Source organism: Budorcas taxicolor, chromosome 18, assembly GCF_023091745.1.
Source record: "Budorcas taxicolor isolate Tak-1 chromosome 18, Takin1.1, whole genome shotgun sequence".
Lineage (NCBI taxonomy): Eukaryota > Metazoa > Chordata > Mammalia > Artiodactyla > Bovidae > Budorcas > Budorcas taxicolor.
Window position 1 is genome coordinate 40,373,571 of NC_068927.1, and position 12,869 is coordinate 40,386,439.

At 39.7% G+C, this 12,869-nt stretch overlaps 1 non-coding gene across 1 annotated transcript; it reads left to right on the plus strand.

Annotated features, from left to right (window-relative positions):
• The first annotated feature begins 9,623 nt into the window (after positions 1 to 9,623).
• On the plus strand, positions 9,624 to 9,696 carry TRNAG-UCC (transfer RNA glycine (anticodon UCC)). Its single transcript has one exon. It is a non-coding gene; the product is annotated as a tRNA-Gly (tRNA).
• The last annotated feature ends 3,173 nt before the right edge of the window (positions 9,697 to 12,869 follow it).

Below are 12,869 nucleotides of genomic sequence, written 5' to 3' on the forward strand. Positions count from 1 at the left end.
ATGATCCTCCTTGAAGAAGAATTTTATTAGGTGGATCAGGCTCAGGGATAGGAGTGTTGATATGTGTACATAATAGTTTTTAATGGAAGGAAGATGTTTTAACCTATGTTCACGAAGAGTCGGACACTACTGAGCGACTGAACCGAACTGAACTGAACTTACAAGTGAGTTTATATACACATACTTAACTGAAGGTAAGTTCGACATTATGTTTCCACTTAGTAACTTCTAGTAATGATTTTCCTTAAGATTTGGGGAGTCACTTTACCAATATAAATTGCTTTGTAACCTTTTATATTCTCTTACCAGAATTCTACCTGATAGAGTTGATCACTCTGTCATCTGTACAACATCTGTACCTTGTACAGATTTCTATTTCTATCTCCCACCATTTTATAATTACTTGTATATATGTCTGCCTCTGATACTATAACACAAAAACAAAAACAGAATTTTATAAAATTTGCATTGCCACTGTTTACAGCATGTTAGATATGTGCTTGCCATTGTGAACACTCACTTCCATGGGACTTCAGTATTTCACCTTCTCAAAGGTTACTTCCCTGAAGTCTTCCTTCCTCCAAACTCTGTGTATCAGTCCCCTCAAATTATAGGTTGATATATAAGTTAATGCATTTATCCTCTTTTTGCATTATATCCATTTCCTTATTTCTAAAGTTATCACTAAATATCATTTCACCATAGGCCATATGAGAAACAGCCCTTGAGAGTCACATTAAATGTGACTCCTAATGGGGTTTCAAAGTTACAGTATGAGGAAGGTTTATCTCTGAACAAGTCTTCCCTGTCCTTTACTATCTCCTGGAATTTGCTCAAATTCACATCTATTGAGTCAGAACAAAATTTTAAAGGTAAAAACTAAAACCCTCTTCCCATCCTTTCTTTTTACTATCCCTCCTTCTTCAATATTTCTTAGCCTTTTTACTAATAATAAAACAATAGTAGATCTGAGAAGCTGAGATCTTCCATCTGCTGTTTAAACACAGACTATGCAAGTGTTTTCAGCGAGAGACAGCTGCCCTTGTATTTAGAATAAGGATAACAAGAAGCCTGCTTATAGCTTATGCTTGATGAATATTTATTGTTCAATACAGGCTAAAGAAATCTGCCCTATAACTAGTGTTATCACTGTGACTATCAAACCAGACATGGTGATAATTGATTGAGATCTGGGTGGGATGGAGGGACATTCTTAATTGTTGATTGAAAAATCCATCACTAAACAATACAGTCAGCATTATAGTCATAGCTTATATATTTCTGATGAGAGTGTTTAATCCACACAGGCATTGTTTTCCTAGAGGTTGACTTGAAGCTCACTGTATTGATAGGTATTTTCTCATAAAGATTTGCCAACTTGACCTGACCAGAGATGGACGTTTTCCAAGACCCGAATTGCCCAAATGTTTTTAGATTTGAAAGAAAGATGGTTGCTGTTTTGTCGCTAAGTCATGCCAGACTGTTTGCAACCCCATGGACTGTAGCAGCCCAGGCTTCCCTTTCCCCCACTATCTCCCTGCTCAAATTCACGGCCATTGAGTCAGTGATGCTATCTAACCATCTCATCCTCAGTTGTCCCTTTCTCCTTTTGCTTTCAATCTTTACCAACATCAGGGTCTTTTCCAAAGAGTCAGCTCTTCACCTCAGGTGGCCAAAGTATTGAAGCTTCAGCATTAGTCCTTTCAATGAATATTCAGGGTTGATTTCCTTTAAGATTGATTGGTTTGATCTCCTTGCAATACAGGAACATTAATTAATAGATTAATGTCTTCCCAAGAATATATCTTTGTGATAAAAGTCTTTGCCATTTATCTTGAATAAACCCTTCAAAACAGTGCTACTCAAAGTATGGTCCATGGACCATTGCCAATCAGTGAACAATGTTAATGATTCATGATCTCATAAATACAAAAATTAAGAATAAGAAAATATAGGACTTCCTTGGTGGTCTGGTGATTAAGACTTCACCTTCCAATGGAGAGGATGCAGTTTCCAGGTTCCCAGCTGAGAAGCTAGGATCCCACATGCCTCTCAGTCATAAAACCAAAACATAAAATGGAAACAATATTGTAACAAATTCAATAAAGACTTTTTAAATGGTCCACATTAAAAAAAAGTTTTAAGAAAAGAATATGAAAATTTTTTAGCAGCTTGACAGAGTAATTTTATGTCTGAGTAATATAGTCATAAAAATAGGCATGGCATTTTATTTCTTTCCTATCTCAGTTTTCTAGTATTAATTTTATTGTATTTTTTAAAAGTATTAGTCTATGATGTTTTGGATATTTTTAAAAACTGTTCTTTACCACAGATAGTTTGGGAAACATAAAAATACTATGTCTCATTTCTACTAGTTTGCAAGTCTTATTTGCTTTATTCCAATCTCCAGACTTCATTCCATTTTGTAGTCTTTGCTATTTTCTCTGAACATGCTAAACTTAGATGGTTTCCTCTTTTTAACTTGAGGACAGTAGATGTTTTATAGGCTCGAGATACTAGTAACATCCTTGCTTAAAGCCCTTAGTATTTGGGGGCTTATTGTGTTTATAACACTGAAAAAGACCCCTGCCCATCTCTTTAACAAGGTATTTATCATTTTGGGGTGGAAAATCTGTTCCTGTTTGTTGTGACTTTGGATCCTGGAATTACCAAGCTATAATAGTCTTTAGTAAATTATCCTTTCCCTGCCACGTTCACGAAGACCCTGTGGCCCTTGCGATGCTGGAGAAGTTCATCTTAATCCACCATGCCTTTCCAGTGTTACTAACCTCCACATCATCTCTGCACAATCCAATAAATGTCGGTTCTCCATGAGTATTATTTCAAGTGAACTGATATATTGTTCATTGTTATATTTCATTTGATTCTTGTGCTGAGCAGTCAACCTGTCTCCAGGAGAACTATGTTTAACTGATTATGTCTTAACCTATGACATCATATTTTTTAAAGAACATGATTTGAAGACATTGATATCTATTGCCGTTTACAGCTCCTTTTCATCCAGATTGATTATATGCTCATGACAGAGATGTGAGGGATGGAGTGGAGAGAGCAAGACCAGAATCAGGGAGACCAGTTGGAAGGTTACTGCAATAATCCAGGCAAGAAAAATAATGAGAGACTGGCCCAGGACAGTGACAGTGGTGATGGAGAAGAAAGAATGAGCATGAGAAATATTTAGGCATCAGGACAAGAGGATTTGGTATCTAATTAGATGTAGAGGGTGAGAACAAGAAAGAGGTGATGATGACTCCCCAGTTTTTGCTTGAGCTACTAAATAGACAGGAAGACAGGAGGAATAACAAGTTTGTAGAAATGTGGGGAGAGAGGAGGTGATGGATTCAGCTCTGAGTGTACTGAGTTTACCAGTGTGACATCCAGGGAGTTGGATGTATGAGTCTGAGCTCAGGAGAAGTCTGGGCTACAGATTTTAATTTTTGAAGTCCTAAGTAAGTAAAACTATAGAATTTGATAAGAACATAGAGATGTGTAACATTTCAAAGTGTCTTAAAACAATTTCAGTTTATTCAATTTTCCCTTAAAATTTAAGATTATAATTATAGTTTCTCTATCTTCCACATGATTAATAGGATAAACCAGTTATAGATGAATAGCTTACATATGGGCATTATGGAATTCTATGAAAAACAAAGCTAATCAAAGAGATCAGTTTCATTACTTCCTAAACTTGTAGTGCTACCTACCTTTTGCTGTAGTCCAGATTATCCAACTCCCCGTCATCCAGCTCCCCTCATTAACAAGTAGTGAAAATACACAAATGTATGTGTGTGCATGTGTGCTTAGTTCCTTCAGTCCCATCCAACTCTTTGCAACCTTATGGACCGTAGCCCACCAGGCTCCTCTGTCCATGAGATTCTCCAGGCAAGAATATTGGAGCAGGTTGCCATTTCCTCATCCAGGGGATCTTCCCAGCACAAGGAACAAACCCATGTCTCTTATGTCTCCTGCATTGGCAGGCAGGTTCTTTACCTGCCTAGCACTACCTGGAAAGCCCACAAATGTATTAGGATTTTGTGTGTGTCAGACTATTTAATCCAATTTAATCATCACGTGACACCCCCTCCCACAAGAGATATCAATAAACCCACATTACATGGGTGAAAAGTGGCTAAAGTCACCATACTTCAGCGTTGTGAGTGTCCAGTCATCTGATGAGGTGAGCTATTGGACAGCAACATATTTAGAACCCTGTTCTGTACTGGTTACCCCAAGTGCTGGTACCTCTGTCTGACATCAGAAATAGTCAAAAAAGTTTGTGGTTCAGACGTTGGCTTCTTTAGCTATACCCCCAAACACAAATAGGAGATACTAACAGACACAGGAGAGAGATTTGTGTTCCAAATGAGTATCTTACCACTTTTTTTGCTTTCAATAAAACTTACCAAAAGTGTCTCAAGAGACATGGAAATGTTCATCCCTTTTCACCCAGTAATGCTGCTTCTGCAAAACTATTCTAAGGAAATAATCAGAGAGGCACTTCAAAATTTATTCATCACAAATAGTTTTAGTGAGTATCTACCAGTTCCAGACACTATGCTGAGAACTGGGAATACGTCTCTGAGCTAGACACAGTCTCTGTCCTCCACGAGTTCAAAGTTCAGAGCATCAGGGGATGTGGTACCCACAATGATAGAGAACTTGGCTGGGTATCATGGGGACAGGGAAGAGGGGGATCTCACCAGCCTGGGGCAGAGAAGGCTTCCGGGAAGAAGTGATGTTTTGGGTTGAGTTGATCCTTGGGAAGATGGCAGGTAAAGACATTCCATTGAGAAGCAACAACATAAGCAAAATGCTAGGGAAAAAAACTACATCAGGGTCTTTCAGGAATGGACAGTTTGGTGATGTCATATACTATGTTCTGGGGCCTCACTTTCACTCTGTAGGTCAGAGGTTCTCCCAGTGTGTCCAGAGTAATCCTAGTGTTTGTCAGGAGCTTCAGGGACCTTTCTTAACAGGGAGATGGGGCAGGGGAAGGGCGGGGGAATTGGTCCAGGCTCTGATTGCCACCCTTAGGAAACTTTACTTAAGATATTTTTTAAATTTGTTTATTATTTATTTTGGCTGCCTTGGGTCTCCGTTGCTGCATTGGGTCTTCGTTGCTGCACATGCAGGGGTTGGGGGCACTACTCTAGTTGCGGTGCACGGGTTCCCCATTGCAGGGGCTTCTTTTGTTGCAACAGAGCACGTGGGCTCTAGGCAGTTGGGCTTCAGTAGTTGTGGTGCATGGGCTTAGCTTCCCCACAGCTTATGGAATCTTCCTGGACCAGGGATCGAACCCACTTACCCTGCATTGGCAGGCAGATTCTTAACCACTGGACCACCAGGGAAGTCCTGCTGCTGCTGCTGCTGCTGCTGCTGCTGCTGCTGCTGCTGCTGCTGCTGCTGCTGCTGCTGCGTCACTTCAGCCGTGTCCGACTCTATGCAACCCCATAGATGGCAGCCCACCAGGCTCCTCCATCCCTGGGATTCTCCAGGCAAGAACACTGGAGTGGGTTGCCATTTCCTTCTCCAATGAATGAAAGTGAAAGGGAAAGTGAAGTCGCTCAGTCGTGCCCGACTCTCAGAGACCCCATGGACTGCAGCCCACCAGGCTCCTCCGTCCATGGGATTTTCCAGGCAAGAGTACTGGAGTGGGGTGCCATTGCCTTCTCCGAGGGAAGTCCTACTAAAGATAATTAAAAGAAGGTTTCCACTGCTGAAAAGAAACTTGGAAACATTTGATGAGTTATTGGAGATCTTTAAGCAAGAAAGTGACCAGAACAGAGGTACATTTCAGGTAGATTACATTGATGGCTGTGGAGACACTACCTATCTCATATTTGTTTATAACTAGAAACACTCTAAATGGCCAATAATGAGTGCGATAAAATAATAGCAATAATAAATAGCTACCGAATGCTGACTGTGTATAGGCACAATGCTAAGTGCATGTATACTCTAAACCATTTAACCTTGATAGAAATCACATGAAGTGAATATTATCAATAGTTTGCAGATGTAAGAACTGAGGCTTACTGAGGATATGTAGCTGGTTTTGCATCACCCAACTATTAATGGATGGGGTCAGAATTTCATTCTAACTCATAAGGGCATGCCATTCTACCTCCTGAGCTACAATAAATCTACGTAGGTTATATTATTCAACCCTTTAAAATCATGTTTTCAAAGACTGTTCAATTATATGGAGGAAACATCTATAGAATAATGTCAAATTAAAAAAACTCAAATACAAAAAATATATAGAATCACTCCAATTTTATTAAACATATTACAGTGTTCAAAACATTTATCACCAAGTGTTTGAACTGTAGACGATTTTAACTTTCATTCTTCTATTTTTCTTCCAAATTTTCTAGAATGAGTGTATGTTTCTTTGATCATTAGAAGCATAACACGAAGTTTTATATATATATATATATATATATTTATTTATTTATTTATTTATTTATTTATTTATTTCCTTAAACTTATTCGAGATGAATTGCTGTCATTACTCATTCTCACCCCAGACTCAAGAGGAAGGATCCATTAATTCTTTAACACTTCCTTCGGAACAACAACGCAAACTATCATGTGTGCAGGATGTAAGGGAACTCGATCTATGCTAATTACTAGTCATATAACCTTGAAGTTAAATTCTCTGGATCTCAGTTTCTTTGCCTGGAAAATGAGAAAGTTAAGCTAAGTCGTCTTTACAATTCCTGTGCATGTGTATTTGGTCACGTCCAACTCTTTGCAACCCCACGGACTGTGGCTTGCCAGGCTCCTCTGTCCATCGGATTTTCCAAGCAAGAATACTGAAGTGGGATATCATTTCTTCCTCCAGGGGATCTTCCTGACCCAGGAATCGAACCCTTATCTCCTGTATTTCCTTCATTTGCAGGCGGGTTCTTTACCAGCTGAGCCACTAAATTTCATAGCTTTATTCTTTAGTACAAATGAAATCAAATGGGAGCATAAAAGTAATATATTAATTTCTTTTTGCTTTAGTTACATTTTCACGGTCATTTAGGGTGGCTTCTTTGAGTCTTGGCTATCTGGTAATATAATAGTATGCTCAGATGCATATTAAGCCCTGCTCTATGCTTTCACAAACATTTTTCTCATCTCCACTAACACCTTTCGTGGTGAGCATTATTATACCTATTTTTGCTGATGGAGATCAAGGAGCTAAGGAACTCACAAAAGGTTTTTCATGATATGTTGTGGCCAGATTCAAGCATAAATGCTTCTTTGTAAATTCCTAGAATTTTGTTCATTCAGACATGGAATTACTTGTTTCTTACTTTGTTTATCATTTCAGTTGCTTACTGTATTAGCTGTGGAAAACAAAGTTCCTGTCCTCAGGTATTTTGTATTCTAAAAGAGAGACAAGGTTCTTTTAAAGAAACAATTCTGATATTAAAATTAAGAATGATATGTAATGGGGACAAATGGAGGCTTTCGGCAATGTCTCTATACCCTGTAGTGAGAAGCAAACAAAAGGACATTATTATTAAATTGCAAATGGGGGCAGAAACAGTCACTTGTCATTAGTGTCAGGGTCATTTTAATGAAAATTAACCCCAGAAATGCTTGACTAAGCAGAGGAAACCAAGGGATCATTTGGACTCTGACAGAACCAGGGCAGTTAAATCTTTCCTACCTGCGTATGAGCTTAAGAGACTCAATCAGTCCAAAGTCACTGGCCATGCTAATCGCTCTAATTATTATTGTAGGAAATACTAGATAATACCTATAAGATATAAAAGAGAGCCACAGCCCAGAATAATCTTGTAAACAAAGAACTCCCAGAGGAACACACAGACAGTGCTCACAAAGCCTGGACCAGCCCAGAAAGCATAAAAACATGTAGTTTGACAGAAAGGATGGATTCCGTAGCACAGGGTGTAGTCTCCTGCTGGGGATGACCCTGTTCAGTGAAAACACAGCACTGACAGGAAGAAATTGGGTAGGACATTTCAGAGAGTCATTACTGGTAGCTTAGAGACACTTTGGCCCCTGAAGATTGACTGTGTGTGTGTGTGTGTGTGTGTGAGAATACATGCACGTGCACACATGCACATGTGGCCTCAGGTAAAGGAACAAAATGTGGTAATTTGTTCATCTGCAGCGCAACATCATTTCTTGAAATGTGACCACTAACCTAGCATTTATAGGCAATATGAAGAGGATTACATCCAACTAAGAGTTTCCAGGATTTTGTGAAGGGCTGTCGACTTCCTGAATTCCCTCCAGTCGTGAGATGAGAGTGTGAGCCAAGGTAGTAAGCTTAGTCTCAGGAAAGTAAGTGGAAACAAGGTGTTTTGTGTGTGATTAGCACTGATTTATCATCTGTACATCATTCGATGCGTGGGAAGGATGTGTGGTTTATCATCACTTCTCTAGTCGGTTATCTTCTTCTAGGTGAAGTAAGTATTGTGAAGTGCTCTAGTTCTTTGAGAATGTCAATATGTGGATAAAGTATGATGGATAAAAGAGCCCTGGACCAGAAGTGGGAAGTTGGCCTCACCTCACCACCATGTGTCACAAGTAAATTAACCTACACATGCCATTAATCCTCCATTATCAAGAGCAGAACTATATGTTTATTTGCATAAGTAACTGAAAACAAATGAAATAATATGCCAAAGCACTTAAATTTCACTGTAAGTAAAGTATAACAAAATTTTAAAGAGTCCTTACTATGTGCAAGGTACAGATTCAGTGAGAGACACAAACTAAATATGGTTCATAACTTTAGGAAGCCTGAAATCTAGTGAGGTGACAGACCAACGCACATACTACAATTAATTGAGGTGTAACAGACATTGTGATTATTGTTCTGAGAAAGTTTATGCAGTCATTCAACAAGTATTGGAAGACATTGTGCACACTCTAAAAATAAAATGCTTCTTTCTGAGGTTGGGAGAGGCAAAGTCATATAGCTTTATGGAAATGAGCACTTGGACTGGAGTTTGAATAAAAGATTAAAATTTATTAGCCAGAGGTGAATTGTGGCAGTGTGACAAAGATAATGGGGGAGTGAATGGCATGGGAAACATACTGGGTGTTTTGGGAAATAATGAATGGTCTGGTTGGGCAAAAGTCAAAAACACACAATTAGAAAAGGAGGAAGCAGTGAGAGAGCTGACTAAAAAGATCACTAGTGGCCAGATTCAAGGTGAGCAAGTTGAAAAGCTGGAATTTTATTCTGTAAATATCACAGGCTTGTATCTAAGCTATAGGACAATATGTCTGTCAATGGAGTAAAGCATAGGAGACTTGAGGAAAGTCAGTAGAAGCTTTTTGCAAGAGCTTAAATAGGAAAGAGCCAAACTCAGGCAGAGGGAGATCAAAAAAAGAGATGGAGAAAGAGATGCAAGATATGGAGAATGCAGAATCCATAGAATATGATACCTATTTGGACATGGGGCCAGGGAGAAGATGGGGTTGAAGACAATACTTTTCAAGTAGCTGTTTGCTTTTTTTTTTAAGTTTCAGAGATCTCAGTGTAGTACCCTTCCATTGCTACCATGGCATGTATGCTTGCTTCCTTTCCACTGTCAAATTCTGTCAATTGGAAAAGATGTGAAGGGACTTCCCTGGCAGTCCAGTGGTGAAGACTCTGTGCTTCCACTGCAGGGGGCCCAGGTTCAAACCCTGGTCAGGGACCTAAGATCCCCCATGCTGCATGACCAAAAAAAAAAAGCTGGAATGGATGTGAAACTCATCCTGCTTGATAGGAACTTACAATACTACCCTTCCCAGGTATTTCTCCTTCAACAAATTTCTAAGTTTTAAGGCAGAGATTTGTTGTTGTTCAGTCACTCAGCCGTGTCCGACTCTTTGCGACTCCATGGACTGCAGCACGCCAGGCCTCTCTGTCCTTCACCTTCTCCCTCAGTCAGTCAGTTCAGTCGCTCAGTCATGTCTGACTCTTTGCAACTCCATGAACCACAGCACGCCAGGCCTCCCTGTCCATCACCAACTCCCAGAGTTCACCCAAACTCATGTCCATTGAGTAGGTGATGCCATCCAACCATCTCATCCTCTTTCGTCCCTTTCTCCTCCTGCCCTCAATCTTTCCCAGTATTAGGGTCTTTCCCAATGAGTTGGTTCTTTGCATCAGGTGGCCAGAGTGTTGGAGTTTCAGCTTCAACATCAGTCCTTCTAATGAATATTGAGGGTTGATTTCCTTTAGGATTGATTGGTTTGGTCTCCTTGCAGTCCAAGGGACTCTCAAGAGTCTTCTCCAACACTGCAATTCAAAAGCTTCAGTTCTTTAGCATTCAGTCTTCTTTATGGTCCAACTCTCACATCTATACATGACAACTGGAAAAACCATAGCTTTGACTATACAGACTTTTGTCGGCAAAGTAATGTCTCTGCTTTTTAATATGCTGTCTAGGTTTGTCATAGCTTTTCTTCCAAGGAGCAAGCAGCTTTTAATTTCATGGCTGCAATCACCATCTGCAGTGATTTTGGAACCTAAGAAAAATAAAGTCTGTCACTGTTTCCATTGGTTCCCCATCTATTTGCAATGAAGTGATGGGACTGAAGGCCATGATCTTAGTTTTCTGGATGTTGTATTTTAAGCCAGCTTTTTCACTCTCCTCTTTCACCTTCATCATGAGACTCTTTAGTTCCTCTTCACTTTCTGCCATAAGGATGGTGTCATCTGCATATCTGAGGTTATTGATATTACTCCTGGCAATATTGATTCCAGCTTAGAAAACTTTAAAAAGGAAATTTCTAACAAAAGTATTTTATTTTCAAGTTTCATATTTTTCAAAGTTTGCTTTGGTCCAGCCTTCTTTATTGCCAGGGGTGATATTAAAAATACTGAATAATTCCTTACAGCAGTCACTGTTTGTAGTTCATGAAGAACACAATCAAGGGCAACTGTTAGCAAAATATCAGAACATTTGGCTGAGTGTCAGCTTGGATATTGGCATCTTTGGACTTGTTATTAATACATCCTTACAAATAAGGATGGGCCAACAGGCCAACAGTCAAGAATTCTACAAAATCTTTTGAAAACTAAATTAAAACCAAATGAAAAATAAACAACTATTGACTGCAGTGTTACTGAATTTCCAAAGCCTAATGACAGTCCACTAACTAATGATCCCATTTCCCAGGCAAAGTAGGAAGGAATTGTGAAAATTCTGTTATATGACACACCTTCTCAACCATACCCTTTCTCCCCTGTGCGTGGGGCTTTTTTCCCCCCTACCCATGAGATGCTTTGGAGGAAAAGAAGAAAAGCTGCCTCTTGTTCCTTGCCCTCCTGCATTCCACACTTGATTCTGCATCCCAGAGCAGCAGACCCTGGGCCCAGTGAGGCTGTCTGGCATGACAGGCTCTTATTATCCACTCAAGATTATTCACTCCCTCTCTTATTTGAAAGACCCAAATAATTTTAAATACCACCCATAAGGCTGCAGCTGTCCCCATAAATGGAATTCTGATTAAATTCCTACTGCTCCTTTAAGAACCAAGTTAAATGTCACCTCTAAATAATAACTGCTGACATTTACTCAGTGCTTACTCTGAGCCAGGCACTTTGCTAAGGGTTTCTAATGGATTTTCTCATTTCATCCTCAAAATAAATCCCTAGGTTAAGTACTAGTATCCCCATTGTACAGATGTAGAAACTGAGATGTTAAATGACTTACCCAAGGTCTCGTAGTCAGTAAGTGGGAGATCCGGCAGTCCAACACCCGGGCCCTCAGTGCTGATACACGGTAGGCATTCAATCAATGGCCCAAATGATAGAGAGCCTCTGCTTCCCTTTGCAGTGTTCTCAGCATGTCCCCTGTAGCATCCCTCACATTTGCAATGACTTATTCAGTGCTTGGCTTTCCAAACTCAACAATGCCCCCATTATTATCCCACAAGACCTGGGACCATGCCTGGCATATTGTGGGTGTGCAATAAATAATTGTGGAAGGAGAAGATAAAGGGAGGAAGGAAGGGAAGAACAAAAAGTCTTTCTAGTTTGAGGGTTGGAAAACACAGGGACCCAATATGTACTTTTGGATGAAAAGAAGCCGTGTTACTGAGGGCTGCCCAGGTCTTAGATTTAAAACCCCAGGGTTGCAATCCCAACTCTGCCTTTTCCTGACAAGTGACTCCCACACATAGAGTTTTACTCTAAGCCTCGGTTTCTACATCTTGTAAAACGGTTTTCTTCTTTGGAGATATGAAAGTTAAATGAAATCACATATATCAATTGAGACCAGCAAGGTGCCCGCTACTCAGTAATCTTTGGTTGTATTGTTGAATAGAGATACACAGAAGGAATTGACATATTTCACCTCATATAACAGACCATGTAGTCATCACTGATACATAACATATTACAGGAGACCAATAACTGTTTTGAGTGATTAGGCCAAATGACTATATGTCTAAACATTAAAGTATGATATATGCTAGTATCATCAGGAACATCTACTTTATGTCTCAGTGCCATCTTTACGGGATGTGGATTTGTTTATATTTATAATGCAAATATTCTGTGCTCTTCCTGGTCAGAAGAGTTCAAATTTCCATTGCTTTTTCTCCCACCCTCCCCCCGTCCTTCCTGCCTCCCAAGCAAACATATGTATTCCTTCCCCACACTCTTCCCTCCCTCAACACCCTTCATCTGCCTGTCACTTTTCAAAGACAAGCTCCTCAGAATGAAATCTCTGCTTTCTTTGTTTTCCTGGTTTCCATTTTGTATCCTAAAATATTCACTTCAAGTTCCGCTTGACAGACGTCCCTAATCTAATCTCCACGTCTGCTTTCTAATTTTCACAGTCAGGATAAAACAAATAGGTTGGAGTTAATTGCCGGAG